General features: G+C 33.3%; 1 long non-coding RNA gene across 6 annotated transcripts; it reads left to right on the top strand.

Moving 5' to 3' along the window:
- The first annotated feature begins 594 nt into the window (after positions 1–594).
- Positions 595–11,319, top strand: LOC134253894 (uncharacterized). 6 transcript variants are annotated; one of them, XR_009989195.1, is made up of 9 exons: positions 596–873; positions 1,796–1,927; positions 3,282–3,492; positions 4,413–4,544; positions 5,900–6,110; positions 7,031–7,162; positions 8,503–8,713; positions 9,639–9,770; positions 11,125–11,319. It is a non-coding gene; the product is annotated as an uncharacterized LOC134253894 (long non-coding RNA). The 6 variants fall into 6 exon arrangements; XR_009989199.1 differs by lacking the exon at positions 3,282–3,492 and having other exon boundaries at positions 595–873; XR_009989197.1 differs by lacking the exon at positions 4,413–4,544 and having other exon boundaries at positions 598–873.
- Positions 11,320–13,489: the final 2,170 nt, after the last annotated feature.

Here is a 13,489-nt window from a genome sequence, read left to right as displayed (position 1 = left end):
TTTCATGTCGCCAGCGTACAGTACTCTTCAAGACCTTTCCAACGACACAAAGAACGTTAACATCGGAACTGTTAGTCAAAAGGCAGGGTTAGGGTTAGGGGTTAGCGTGCCTACCATCTGTAGTAACTTATAGTACCACTTTATTAGCATTTTGTAATTCCTAGCTGACATTTTTGGCATTTTGTTTTTAATTTTTGGCATACCAACTTATTGGCATTCTGTAACTTATAGCTGGCATCTTTGGCATTTTGTAACTTATAGTACCACTTTATTGGCATTTTGTAATTCATAGTTAGAGTCCCTACCATCTGTAGTAATTATAGAACCACTTTATTAGCATTTTGTAATTCATAGCTGGCATTTTTGGCATTTTGTGTGTCAATTTTGGCATACCAACTGGGTACATCCCACTAATTATTTTTAGAATCGGTAGGAGAAGAAAGTAGTGCAGAAAAAATTACAAGTTCCTTAATTTGCAGGCTAGCATAAAAAAAATTTGGCAGATGTACTGAACCGAGCCTCACACTTGTTGATAAGGAATATCTTTCCTACCAAAAAAAGCTTGGCAAATGTAATTTATCAAGAAGATCAATCGAATTATTTTGTGTATTATAACGCCAGTGAGAACTCTGAAATTCCCCTACTTTCACTTTCATTTTTAGAGGTTCCCGCAGACAGACGCATTTTGCCGGAAAACGAATCTGACATGCCACCTCGAGATTTTAACCAAGGAAAGACAAGTTGATGTGCTTTGATTTGAGGGGTCACTCATTTCTGAACGAAAATTAGGGACATCGCTATGAGACGAAACGTTAACATTGTCGCCTATGGGAAAACAATTAGTGGACTGTACCCATATTGGGAAGCCTTTAAGTAAGTGAAAGATGTCATAGATCTTGAATTTATTTCAAAGTTGGTGTTTTCTAATATTTTCAATTGTTCAAATTTATGAAAAAAAAAACAATTCTTATATTGTTGATACACATTTTCAATCAAATTGTTGATTCATAAATTAAGTGTCTAGAACACCCCCCCCCCCCTCCTCGTACATCCTCGTACATGTATCGCCCATTGTTTACACATGTATCATGTAGATTAAATGTATCGATTTATATAATTTATTTATTCAGAATCATAAATATGTAAATTGATGAAGAAGCAGTTATGTAGAAGTACATGCTCCACTGTGGTTTATTTTCAATACACAAAAATTCACAAATGAGGTCGGGATCGGTATTCAATCAGAGTCAAGGTCGAAGTGAAAGTAGACTTAGCAGAAAGTTATCAAAACTGTTCAGTGCAGTGTTTATCAGTATATATGTGATGGGCATTTGTATTTTACACAGGATGTAAGAGGTATACCTTAGTACAGTATTTGTAAGTAGCAATTTAATGTTTTTTGGAAGATGATGATCGACACGTCACGTATGTGACATACTATTTCAGATCAGTTGCGCGGTCAAGCTGGGTACAGCTGTCTGGAAGTTAAACGATGTGTGTGAACATGCAAATTAACTGATTTTTTCTCATATTTTTTAGCAATTGCATTACATGTATTTGTTGAAAGTACAATTATTGTCAGTAAAACATGCTTTTTTCCTATTCTGCTGAATTAATTATAACTTAATTACCAATGTAAACAGTGTGATTTCAAGTGGGAGCAAATTCATCATTTTAAATTAATTTCAAGTTATGGGCATAAAAGGAATATGGTCAAATTGTATGTGTTGAATGTCTGTGTGTGTGTCTGTCTGCAAATGTGATATTGTGCCATTTATTTTATTGATTTTTTTAGGTTCATGGCGATTGGTAAAGAAAAACCATGAGGTTCATGCAGATGGTGTTTAAAATTATTGGCCAGCAAATACACACCCATGTGAATACATCTAGAAACATCACCAGCAAAATCTGACAGTCGGCAAAATGTGTAAGTTAAAGTTTTCTAAAAAAGAAAAAATCATTGAAGTGGGGGTGGGGTGAGGGTTGGGGGTGAGGAAATGTACATATTAAATAGGTGATTTGAATGTGAAAGTATTAATCTATAAATCTATAACTAATCTGTACATGCACTGCTATATACATTTTGCAGCTCATATTGATTTTCTTTTCTTATGTAAGAATTTCATATTAATTAGATATACACCATTGTTTTGTAAATCATGCATTATTAAGATTACACGGATATAAAAATTGAAATTTCATAAATATTTGACTGTCAAAATTAAGCGATTTGTCCGGAAATTCAAAACTTTGTCTCATTTTCCTACAAATTACAAACTGGTTACCATGGAAACAAAACAATTTTAGTAGATTATTTATTTAATCTGCAAAACCTTATAATTTTATTTTTTATTGTTAACATGAATATATTAGCACTGATTTTGTCTTAAATGAAAAGTACGGGAAAAGTGATGATACACATGTATTGAGCTATCCATTATTATGATGTCATTGTGACGTCATAGATGAGTAAATTTGCATTGGCATAAAAATTGCTTTGAAACAAATGATTCTATATAGGAGTGTAAAGGCTTATAACTTTTTTATTCATAGACAAAATTTCATGAATGATACATATATGGACAGGAAATAATCAGTACTTTCTTATTTTACTACTTTCGGGGTATTTGGTAACTTCATTTTTTTGTCATTTCTGGAGAAATATGAATTATAGGGTGAAAAATGGTCATATTTTGTGCGGAAATAGATTTATTTTTTAAAATAAGTGAAATTGACCCAATTAAGAGCTTGATTATGATTTGACTATATGTATTTAAAGATATGAAGGTGAATTAGAAAAGTATAAATGTGTTAATAGGCTAAAATTTGACTTAAAACTTGGCTGCAGTTTTGGCTAGATTGGAGCATTTTTTAAGGATATTACACATAGAACTTTAAAAGCTGTAAAATCTTAATTAATGGTTGAATTTTCATGAAACTTGGCATGATGCCTCTTCTTATGCTCTAGATTGACAAACAGTGTAAAATATTGTCAAATCAAAAAAATCCTTTTTCATATTGGGTACATCCCACTAATTATTTTTAGAATCGGTAGGAGAAGAAAGTAGTGCAGAAAAAATTACAAGTTCCTTAATTTGCAGGCTAGCATAAAAAAAATGGGCAGATGTACTGAACCGAGCCTCACACTTGTTGATAAGGAATATCTTTCCTACCAAAAAAGCTTGGCAAATGTAATTTATCAAGAAGATCAGTCGAATTATTTTATGTATTATAACCCAGTGAGAACTCTGAAATTCCCCTACTTTCACTTTCATTTTTAGAGGTTCCCGCAGACAGACGCATTTTGCCGGAAAACGAATCTGACATGCCACCTCGAGATTTTAACCAAGGAAAGACAAGTTGATGTGCTTTGATTTGAGGGGTCACTCATTTCTGAACGAAAATTAGGGACATCGCTATGAGACGAAACGTTAACATTGTCGCCTATGGGAAAACAATTAGTGGACTGTACCCATATTGGGAAGCCTATAAGTAAGTGAAAGATGTCATAGATCTTGAATTTATTTCAAAGTTGGTGTTTTCTAATATTTTCAATTGTTCAAATTTATGAAAAAAAAAACAATTCTTATATTGTTGATACACATTTTCAATCAAATTGTTGATTCATAAATTAAGTGTCTAGAACACCCCCCCCCCTCCTCGTACATCCTCGTACATGTATCGCCCATTGTTTACACATGTATCATGTAGATTAAATGTATCGATTTATATAATTTATTTATTCAGAATCATAAATATGTAAATTGATTAGGAAGCAGTTATGTAGAAGTACATGCTCCACTGTGGTTTATTTTCAATACACAAAAATTCACAAATGAGGTCGGGATCGGTATTCAATCAGAGTCAAGGTCGAAGTGAAAGTAGACTTAGCAGAAAGTTATCAAAACTGTTCAGTGCAGTGTTTATCAGTATATATGTGATGGGCATTTGTATTTTACACAGGATGTAAGAGGTATACCTTAGTACAGTATTTGTAAGTAGCAATTTAATGTTTTTTGGAAGATGATGATCGACACGTCACGTATGTGACATACTATTTCAGATCAGTTGCGCGGTCAAGCTGGGTACAGCTGTCTGGGAGTTAAACGATGTGTGTGAACATGCAAATTAACTGATTTTTTCTCATATTTTTTAGCAATTGCATTACATGTATTTGTTGAAAGTACAATTATTGTCAGTAAAACATGCTTTTTACCTATTCTGCTGAATTAATTATAACTTAATTACCAATGTTAACAGTGTGATTTCAAGTGGGAGCAAATTCATCATTTTAAATTAATTTCAAGTTATGGGCATAAAAGGAATATGGTCAAATTGTATGTGTTGAATGTCTGTGTGTGTGTCTGTCTGCAAATGTGATATTGTGCCATTTATTTTATTGATTTTTTTAGGTTCATGGCGATTGGTAAAGAAAAACCATGAGGTTCATGCAGATGGTGTTTAAAATTATTGGCCAGCAAATACACACCCATGTGAATACATCTAGAAACATCACCAGCAAAATCTGACAGTCGGCAAAATGTGTAAGTTAAAGTTTTCTAAAAAAGAAAAAATCATTGAAGTGGGGGTGGGGTGAGGGTTGGGGGTGAGGAAATGTACATATTAAATAGGTGATTTGAATGTGAAAGTATTAATCTATAAATCTATAACTAATCTGTACATGCACTGCTATATACATTTTGCAGCTCATATTGATTTTCTTTTCTTATGTAAGAATTTCATATTAATTAGATATACACCATTGTTTTGTAAATCATGCATTATTAAGATTACACGGATATAAAAATTGAAATTTCATAAATATTTGACTGTCAAAATTAAGCGATTTGTCCGGAAATTCAAAACTTTGTCTCATTTTCCTACAAATTACAAACTGGTTACCATGGAAACAAAACAATTTTAGTAGATTATTTATTTAATCTGCAAAACCTTATAATTTTATTTTTTATTGTTAACATGAATATATTAGCACTGATTTTGTCTTACATGAAAAGTACGGGAAAAGTGATGATACACATGTATTGAGCTATCCATTATTATGATGTCATTGTGACGTCATAGATGAGTAAATTTGCATTGGCATAAAAATTGCTTTGAAACAAATGATTCTATATAGGAGTGTAAAGGCTTATAACTTTTTTATTCATAGACAAAATTTCATGAATGATACATATATGGACAGGAAATAATCAGTACTTTCTTATTTTACTACTTTCGGGGTATTTGGTAACTTCATTTTTTTGTCATTTCTGGAGAAACTATGAATTATAGGGTGAAAACTGGTCATATTTTGTGCAGAAATAGATTTATTTTTTAAAATAAGTGAAATTGACCCAATTAAGAGCTTGATTATGATTTGACTATATGTATTTAAAGATATGAAGGTGAATTAGAAAAGTATAAATGTGTTAATAGGCTAAAATTTGACTTAAAACTTGGCTGCAGTTTTGGCTAGATTGGAGCATTTTTTAAGGATATTACACATAGAACTTTAAAAGCTGTAAAATCTTAATTAATGGTTGAATTTTCATGAAACTTGGCATGATGCCTCTTCTTATGCTCTAGATTGACAAACAGTGTAAAATATTGTCAAATCAAAAAAATCCTTTTTCATATTGGGTACATCCCACTAATTATTTTTAGAATCGGTAGGAGAAGAAAGTAGTGCAGAAAAAATTACAAGTTCCTTAATTTGCAGGCTAGCATAAAAAAAATGGGCAGATGTACTGAACCGAGCCTCACACTTGTTGATAAGGAATATCTTTCCTACCAAAAAAGCTTGGCAAATGTAATTTATCAAGAAGATCAGTCGAATTATTTTGTGTATTATAACCCAGTGAGAACTCTGAAATTCCCCTACTTTCACTTTCATTTTTAGAGGTTCCCGCAGACAGACGCATTTTGCCGGAAAACGAATCTGACATGCCACCTCGAGATTTTAACCAAGGAAAGACAAGTTGATGTGCTTTGATTTGAGGGGTCACTCATTTCTGAACGAAAATTAGGGACATCGCTATGAGACGAAACGTTAACATTGTTGCCTATGGGAAAACAATTAGTGGACTGTACCCATATTGGGAAGCCTATAAGTAAGTGAAAGATGTCATAGATCTTGAATTTATTTCAAAGTTGGTGTTTTCTAATATTTTCAATTGTTCAAATTTATGAAAAAAAAAACAATTCTTATATTGTTGATACACATTTTCAATCAAATTGTTGATTCATAAATTAAGTGTCTAGACCCCCCCCCCCCCCCCCTCGTACATCCTCGTACATGTATCGCCCATTGTTTACACATGTATCATGTAGATTAAATGTATCGATTTATATCATTTATTTATTCAGAATCATAAATATGTAAATTGATTAGGAAGCAGTTATGTAGAAGTACATGCTCCACTGTGGTTTATTTTCAATACACAAAAATTCACAAAAGAGTGAGGGATCGGTATTCAATCAGAGTCAAGGTCGAAGTGAAAGTAGACTTAGCAGAAAGTTATCAAAACTGTTCAGTGCAGTGTTTATCAGTATATATGTGATGGGCATTTGTATTTTACACAGGATGTAAGAGGTATACCTTAGTACAGTATTTGTAAGTAGCAATTTAATGTTTTTGGAAGATGATGATCGACACGTCACGTATGTGACATACTATTTCAGATCAGTTGCGCGGTCAAGCTGGGTACAGCTGTCTGGAAGTTAAACGATGTGTGTGAACATGCAAATTAACTGATTTTTTCTCATATTTTTTAGCAATTGCATTACATGTATTTGTTGAAAGTACAATTATTGTCAGTAAAACATGCTTTTTTCCTATTCTGCTGAATTAATTATAACTTAATTACCAATGTAAACAGTGTGATTTCAAGTGGGAGCAAATTCATCATTTTAAATTAATTTCAAGTTATGGGCATAAAAGGAATATGGTCAAATTGTATGTGTTGAATGTCTGTGTGTCTGTCTGTCTGCAAATGTGATATTGTGCCATTTATTTTATTGATTTTTTTAGGTTCATGGCGATTGGTAAAGAAAAACCATGAGGTTCATGCAGATGGTGTTTAAAATTATTGGCCAGCAAATACACACCCATTTGAATACATCTTGAAACATCACCAGCAAAATGTGACAGTCGGCAAAATGTGTAAGTTAAAGTTTTCTAAAAAAAAAATCATTGAAGTGGGGGGTGGGGGTTGGGGTGAGGAAATGTACATATTAAATAGGTGATTAGAATGTGAAAGTATTAATCTGTAACTAATCTGTACATGCACTGCTATATACATTTTGCAGCTTATATTGATTTTCTTTTCTTATTTAAAAATTTCAAATTAATTAGGTATACATCATTGTTTTGTAAATTATGCATTATTAAGATTACACGGATATAAGAATTGAAATTTCATAAATATTTGACAGTCAAAATTAAGCGATTTGTCCGGAAATTCAAAAATTTGTCTCATTTTCCTACAAATTACAAACTGGTTACCATGGAAACAAAACAATTTTAGTAGATTATTTATTTAATCTGCAAAACCTTATAATTTTATTTTTTATTGTTAACATGAATATATTAGCACTGATTTTGTCTTAAATGAAAAGTACGGGAAAAGTGATGATACACATGTATTGAGCTATCCATTATTATGATGTCATTGTGACGTCATAGATGAGTAAATTTGCATTGGCATAAAAATTGCTTTGAAACAAATGATTCTATATAGGAGTGTAAAGGCTTATAACTTTTTTATTCATAGACAAAATTTCATGAATGATACATATATGGACAGGAAATAATCAGTACTTTCTTATTTTACTATTTTCGGGGTATTTGGTAACTTCATTTTTTTGTCATTTCTGGAGAAATATGAATTATAGGGTGAAAAATGGTCATATTTTGTGCGGAAATAGATTTATTTTTTAAAATAAGTGAAATTGACCCAATTAAGTGCTTGATTATGATTTGACTATATGTATTTAAAGATATGAAGGTGAATTAGAAAAGTATAAATGTGTTAATAGGCTAAAATTTGACTTAAAACTTGGCTGCAGTTTTGGCTAGATTGGAGCATTTTTTAAGGATATTACACATAGAACTTTAAAAGCTGTAAAATCTTAATTAATGGTTGAATTTTCATGAAACTTGGCATGATGTCTCTTCTTATGCTCTAGATTGACAAACAGTGTAAAATATTGTCAAATCAAAAAAATGCTTTTTCATATTGGGTACATCCCACTAATTATTTTTAGAATCGGTAGGAGAAGAAAGTAGTGCAGAAAAAATTACAAGTTCCTTAATTTGCAGACTAGCATAAAAAAAAAATGGGCAGATGTACTGAACTGAGCCTCACACTTGTTGATAAGGAATATCTTTCCTACCAAAAAAGCTTGGCAAATGTAATTTATCAAGAAGATCAGTCGAATTATTTTATGTATTATAACCCAGTGAGAACTCTGAAATTCCCCTACTTTCACTTTCATTTTTAGAGGTTCCCGCAGACAGACGCATTTTGCCGGAAAACGAATCTGACATGCCACCTCGAGATTTTAACCAAGGAAAGACAAGTTGATGTGCTTTGATTTGAGGGGTCACTCATTTCTGAACGAAAATTAGGGACATCGCTATGAGACGAAACGTTAACATTGTCGCCTATGGGAAAACAATTAGTGGACTGTACCCATATTGGGAAGCCTTTAAGTAAGTGAAAGATGTCATAGATCTTGAATTTATTTCAAAGTTGGTGTTTTCTAATATTTTCAATTGTTCAAATTTATGAAAAAAAAAACAATTCTTATATTGTTGATACACATTTTCAATCAAATTGTTGATTCATAAATTAAGTGTCTAGAACACCCCCCCCCCCCCCTCCTCGTACATCCTCGTACATGTATCGCCCATTGTTTACACATGTATCATGTAGATTAAATGTATCGATTTATATCATTTATTTATTCAGAATCATAAATATGTAAATTGATTAGGAAGCAGTTATGTAGAAGTACATGCTCCACTGTGGTTTATTTTCAATACACAAAAATTCACAAATGAGGTCGGGATCGGTATTCAATCAGGGTCAAGGTCGAAGTGAAAGTAGACTTAGCAGAAAGTTATCAAAACTGTTCAGTGCAGTGTTTAGCAGTATATATGTGATGGGCATTTGTATTTTACACAGGATGTAAGAGGTATACCTTAGTACAGTATTTGTAAGTAGCAATTTAATGTTTTTGGAAGATGATGATCGACACGTCACGTATGTGACATACATTATTTCAGATCAGTTGCGCGGTCAAGCTGGGTACAGCTGTCTGGGAGTTAAACGATGTGTGTGAACATGCAAATTAACTGATTTTTTCTCATATTTTTTAGCAATTGCATTACATGTATTTGTTGAAAGTACAATTATTGTCAGTAAAACATGCTTTTTTCCTATTCTGCTGAATTAATTATAACTTAATTACCAATGTAAACAGTGTGATTTCAAGTGGGAGCAAATTCATCATTTTAAATTAATTTCAAGTTATGGGCATAAAAGGAATATGGTCAAATTGTATGTGTTGAATGTCTGTGTGTGTGTCTGTCTGCAAATGTGATATTGTGCCATTTATTTTATTGATTTTTTTAGGTTCATGGCGATTGGTAAAGAAAAACCATGAGGTTCATGCAGATGGTGTTTAAAATTATTGGCCAGCAAATACACACCCATGTGAATACATCTAGAAACATCACCAGCAAAATCTGACAGTCGGCAAAATGTGTAAGTTAAAGTTTTCTAAAAAAGAAAAAATCATTGAAGTGGGGGTGGGGTGAGGGTTGGGGGTGAGGAAATGTACATATTAAATAGGTGATTTGAATGTGAAAGTATTAATCTATAAATCTATAACTAATCTGTACATGCACTGCTATATACATTTTGCAGCTCATATTGATTTTCTTTTCTTATGTAAGAATTTCATATTAATTAGATATACACCATTGTTTTGTAAATCATGCATTATTAAGATTACACGGATATAAAAATTGAAATTTCATAAATATTTGACTGTCAAAATTAAGCGATTTGTCCGGAAATTCAAAACTTTGTCTCATTTTCCTACAAATTACAAACTGGTTACCATGGAAACAAAACAATTTTAGTAGATTATTTATTTAATCTGCAAAACCTTATAATTTTATTTTTTATTGTTAACATGAATATATTAGCACTGATTTTGTCTTACATGAAAAGTACGGGAAAAGTGATGATACACATGTATTGAGCTATCCATTATTATGATGTCATTGTGACGTCATAGATGAGTAAATTTGCATTGGCATAAAAATTGCTTTGAAACAAATGATTCTATATAGGAGTGTAAAGGCTTATAACTTTTTTATTCATAGACAAAATTTCATGAATGATACATATATGGACAGGAAATAATCAGTACTTTCTTATTTTACTACTTTCGGGGTATTTGGTAACTTCATTTTTTTGTCATTTCTGGAGAAATATGAATTATAGGGTGAAAAATGGTCATATTTTGTGCGGAAATAGATTTATTTTTTAAAATAAGTGAAATTGACCCAATTAAGAGCTTGATTATGATTTGACTATATGTATTTAAAGATATGAAGGTGAATTAGAAAAGTATAAATGTGTTAATAGGCTAAAATTTGACTTAAAACTTGGCTGCAGTTTTGGCTAGATTGGAGCATTTTTTAAGGATATTACACATAGAACTTTAAAAGCTGTAAAATCTTAATTAATGGTTGAATTTTCATGAAACTTGGCATGATGCCTCTTCTTATGCTCTAGATTGACAAACAGTGTAAAATATTGTCAAATCAAAAAAATCCTTTTTCATATTGGGTACATCCCACTAATTATTTTTAGAATCGGTAGGAGAAGAAAGTAGTGCAGAAAAAATTACAAGTTCCTTAATTTGCAGGCTAGCATAAAAAAAATGGGCAGATGTACTGAACCGAGCCTCACACTTGTTGATAAGGAATATCTTTCCTACCAAAAAAGCTTGGCAAATGTAATTTATCAAGAAGATCAGTCGAATTATTTTATGTATTATAACCCAGTGAGAACTCTGAAATTCCCCTACTTTCACTTTCATTTTTAGAGGTTCCCGCAGACAGACGCATTTTGCCGGAAAACGAATCTGACATGCCACCTCGAGATTTTAACCAAGGAAAGACAAGTTGATGTGCTTTGATTTGAGGGGTCACTCATTTCTGAACGAAAATTAGGGACATCGCTATGAGACGAAACGTTAACATTGTCGCCTATGGGAAAACAATTAGTGGACTGTACCCAACTTATTGGCATTCTGTAACTTATAGCTGGAATCTTTGGCATTTTGTAACTTATAGTACCACCTTATTGGCATTTTGTAATTCATAGCTGGCATTTTTGGCATACCACCCAAATTAGCGTCCCGTACCAACTTTTGTCCTTTTGTTAGCGTCCCCTACCAACTTTTGTCCTTTTGTTAGCGTTCCGTACCAACTTTTGTCCTTTTGTTAGCTTCCCGTACAAACTTTTGTCCTTTTGTTAGCATCCCGTACCAACTTTTGTCCTTTTGTTAGCGTCCCGTACCAACTTTTGTCCTTTTGTTAGCGTCCCGTACCAACTTTTGTCCTTTTGTTAGCGTTCCGTACCAACTTTTGTCCTTTTGTTAGCATCCCATACTAACTTTTGTCCTTTTGTAAGCGTCCCGTATCAACTTTTGTCTTTTTTTAGCGTCCCGTACCAACTTTTGTCCTTTTGTTAGCGTCCCGTACCAACTTTTGTCCTTTTGTTAGCGTCCCGTACCAACTTTTTTCACCCATACTTTGAGCCCCGGGGGTTAGGTCTGATTCTTCAAGGGGGGTCATGGGCTTTCGTTTCCGTCCCTATTTAAACCTTGTTTGACGTTGTTCAAGTTATTTTTCCTTGTAGGAATAGTGTTCTGGACAAAATTCCAAAATGTAATTTAAACTTTTGGTCCACATTTTTAAAGGTAGTTAGAACAAAAACCTATGGTTTAGAGTGGTAGCTCTAACCCCCCTGGAGGTTCACACCAAAACGCCCTCTAACCCCCAGCAAGAAAAAATGTTGGCCCTACATGCTGACCAAAATTAGCAAAAGTTAGGGTAAGCCCAATAAATTGTCTATTTCTGCATGGATTTAATCCAAGTTTAGCACAAATGTGTAAAAGTGGCCTTTGCATACCCTCCTGGTTTTATTTCTGAAAAATCAATGGAATTTTTTCAAAAAAATGAGATTTTCTAAATTTTGGGATTAAGTTACAAACAGAAATCGCCCTAACCACGGGGTCTGTATTTTCCATATCTCAGGTGATATCAATTATATCATGATATCAGCAGGTAGATATCAGCGAGATCAACAATGGTAGCACAATTAATGGATTCAATAAGGCCGATTTTAAAAAAGAACTGTGGAGGTTTTGGGGTTGGCCGTCTGTAACTTAATTAGATTAATCATATAGAGAGGAAATGTTCCATCCCTGGTTTTATGTTAAGATCAAGTTTTAAAGAAAAAATATGCATGGTTAGGGTTAAGGTTAGGGTCAGGGTTAGGGTTAGGGCAGGGTCAGGGTTAGGGTTAGGGTTAGGGTTTGGATTAATGTTAGTGCAAGGGTTAGGGTTAGTGGGGGTTAGGGTTAGGGTTAAAGCATAGGTTATAGGGATAAAAACGAAAATGCGCACGGATTTAAATGCCCAAGTAGGTCAATGAGAATTAAGAGATTACGGTTAGGGTTAGGGTTTGGAGTAGGAATAGGGCTAAAAACGAAGATGGCCAATCTAGGTCATGGCCAATCTAGGTCAACTGAAAGTCAAAGTGAAAGTCTTGGAGAGAAATGAAAGTGAAAGTCACTGATAGTAGCAATAGTAAAGGAAAAAGTAGAATTTTCCGAAGCTCATAACTTTCTTATTTATCATCGGATCAAGACGAGTTTGGTTTCGTTGGAAAGCTAGGAAACCGGCCAACACGATTAAATCAGAGTCATAAAACATAAGTGTCAGGAAAGAGGAGTAAAATGGCTTCTTTTTTACACCGCAGATTGTGCTTAGAAATTGACAATTTCAGATTTTTTGACCATTTTCAACCTCCCAGATCTCGCGAATGGTATGCAATTGACACATCAATATTATGTCAGTGAGACACACTAAAAAGGACTCTTGGTAGCTGCAAAGAGTTGGCAAAACTGCCTTCTCTCTCTAAACATATGAAGGACTAAACATGCGGAAAATGTACACAAGTCTTAGAAAGTTTGAAACAGGGATTGGACAAGTTAAAGTGGTCACATCTCTACAAGCTGCACGTTGCCGAGGAAGATTCAGTAGACGCTGCTCATGTGCCCCCCACAACGGTTATGCTCGGAGACTGGGTAAAATTGCGTTCCGCGCTAAGTTCTTTTTCCGGGCGATAGCGCTTAAACAGTGCAAGATAGAGGCCCTAAACTGATTACATCAAAGATGAAG

This window comes from Saccostrea cucullata, unplaced genomic scaffold (genome assembly GCF_032062105.1).
Source record: "Saccostrea cucullata isolate Sc308-1 unplaced genomic scaffold, CSIRO_AGI_Scuc_v1 ctg1339, whole genome shotgun sequence".
NCBI lineage: Eukaryota > Metazoa > Mollusca > Bivalvia > Ostreida > Ostreidae > Saccostrea > Saccostrea cuccullata.
Note: the sequence above shows the minus strand (reverse complement) of the source record. Positions and strands in the feature narration are given on the sequence as shown.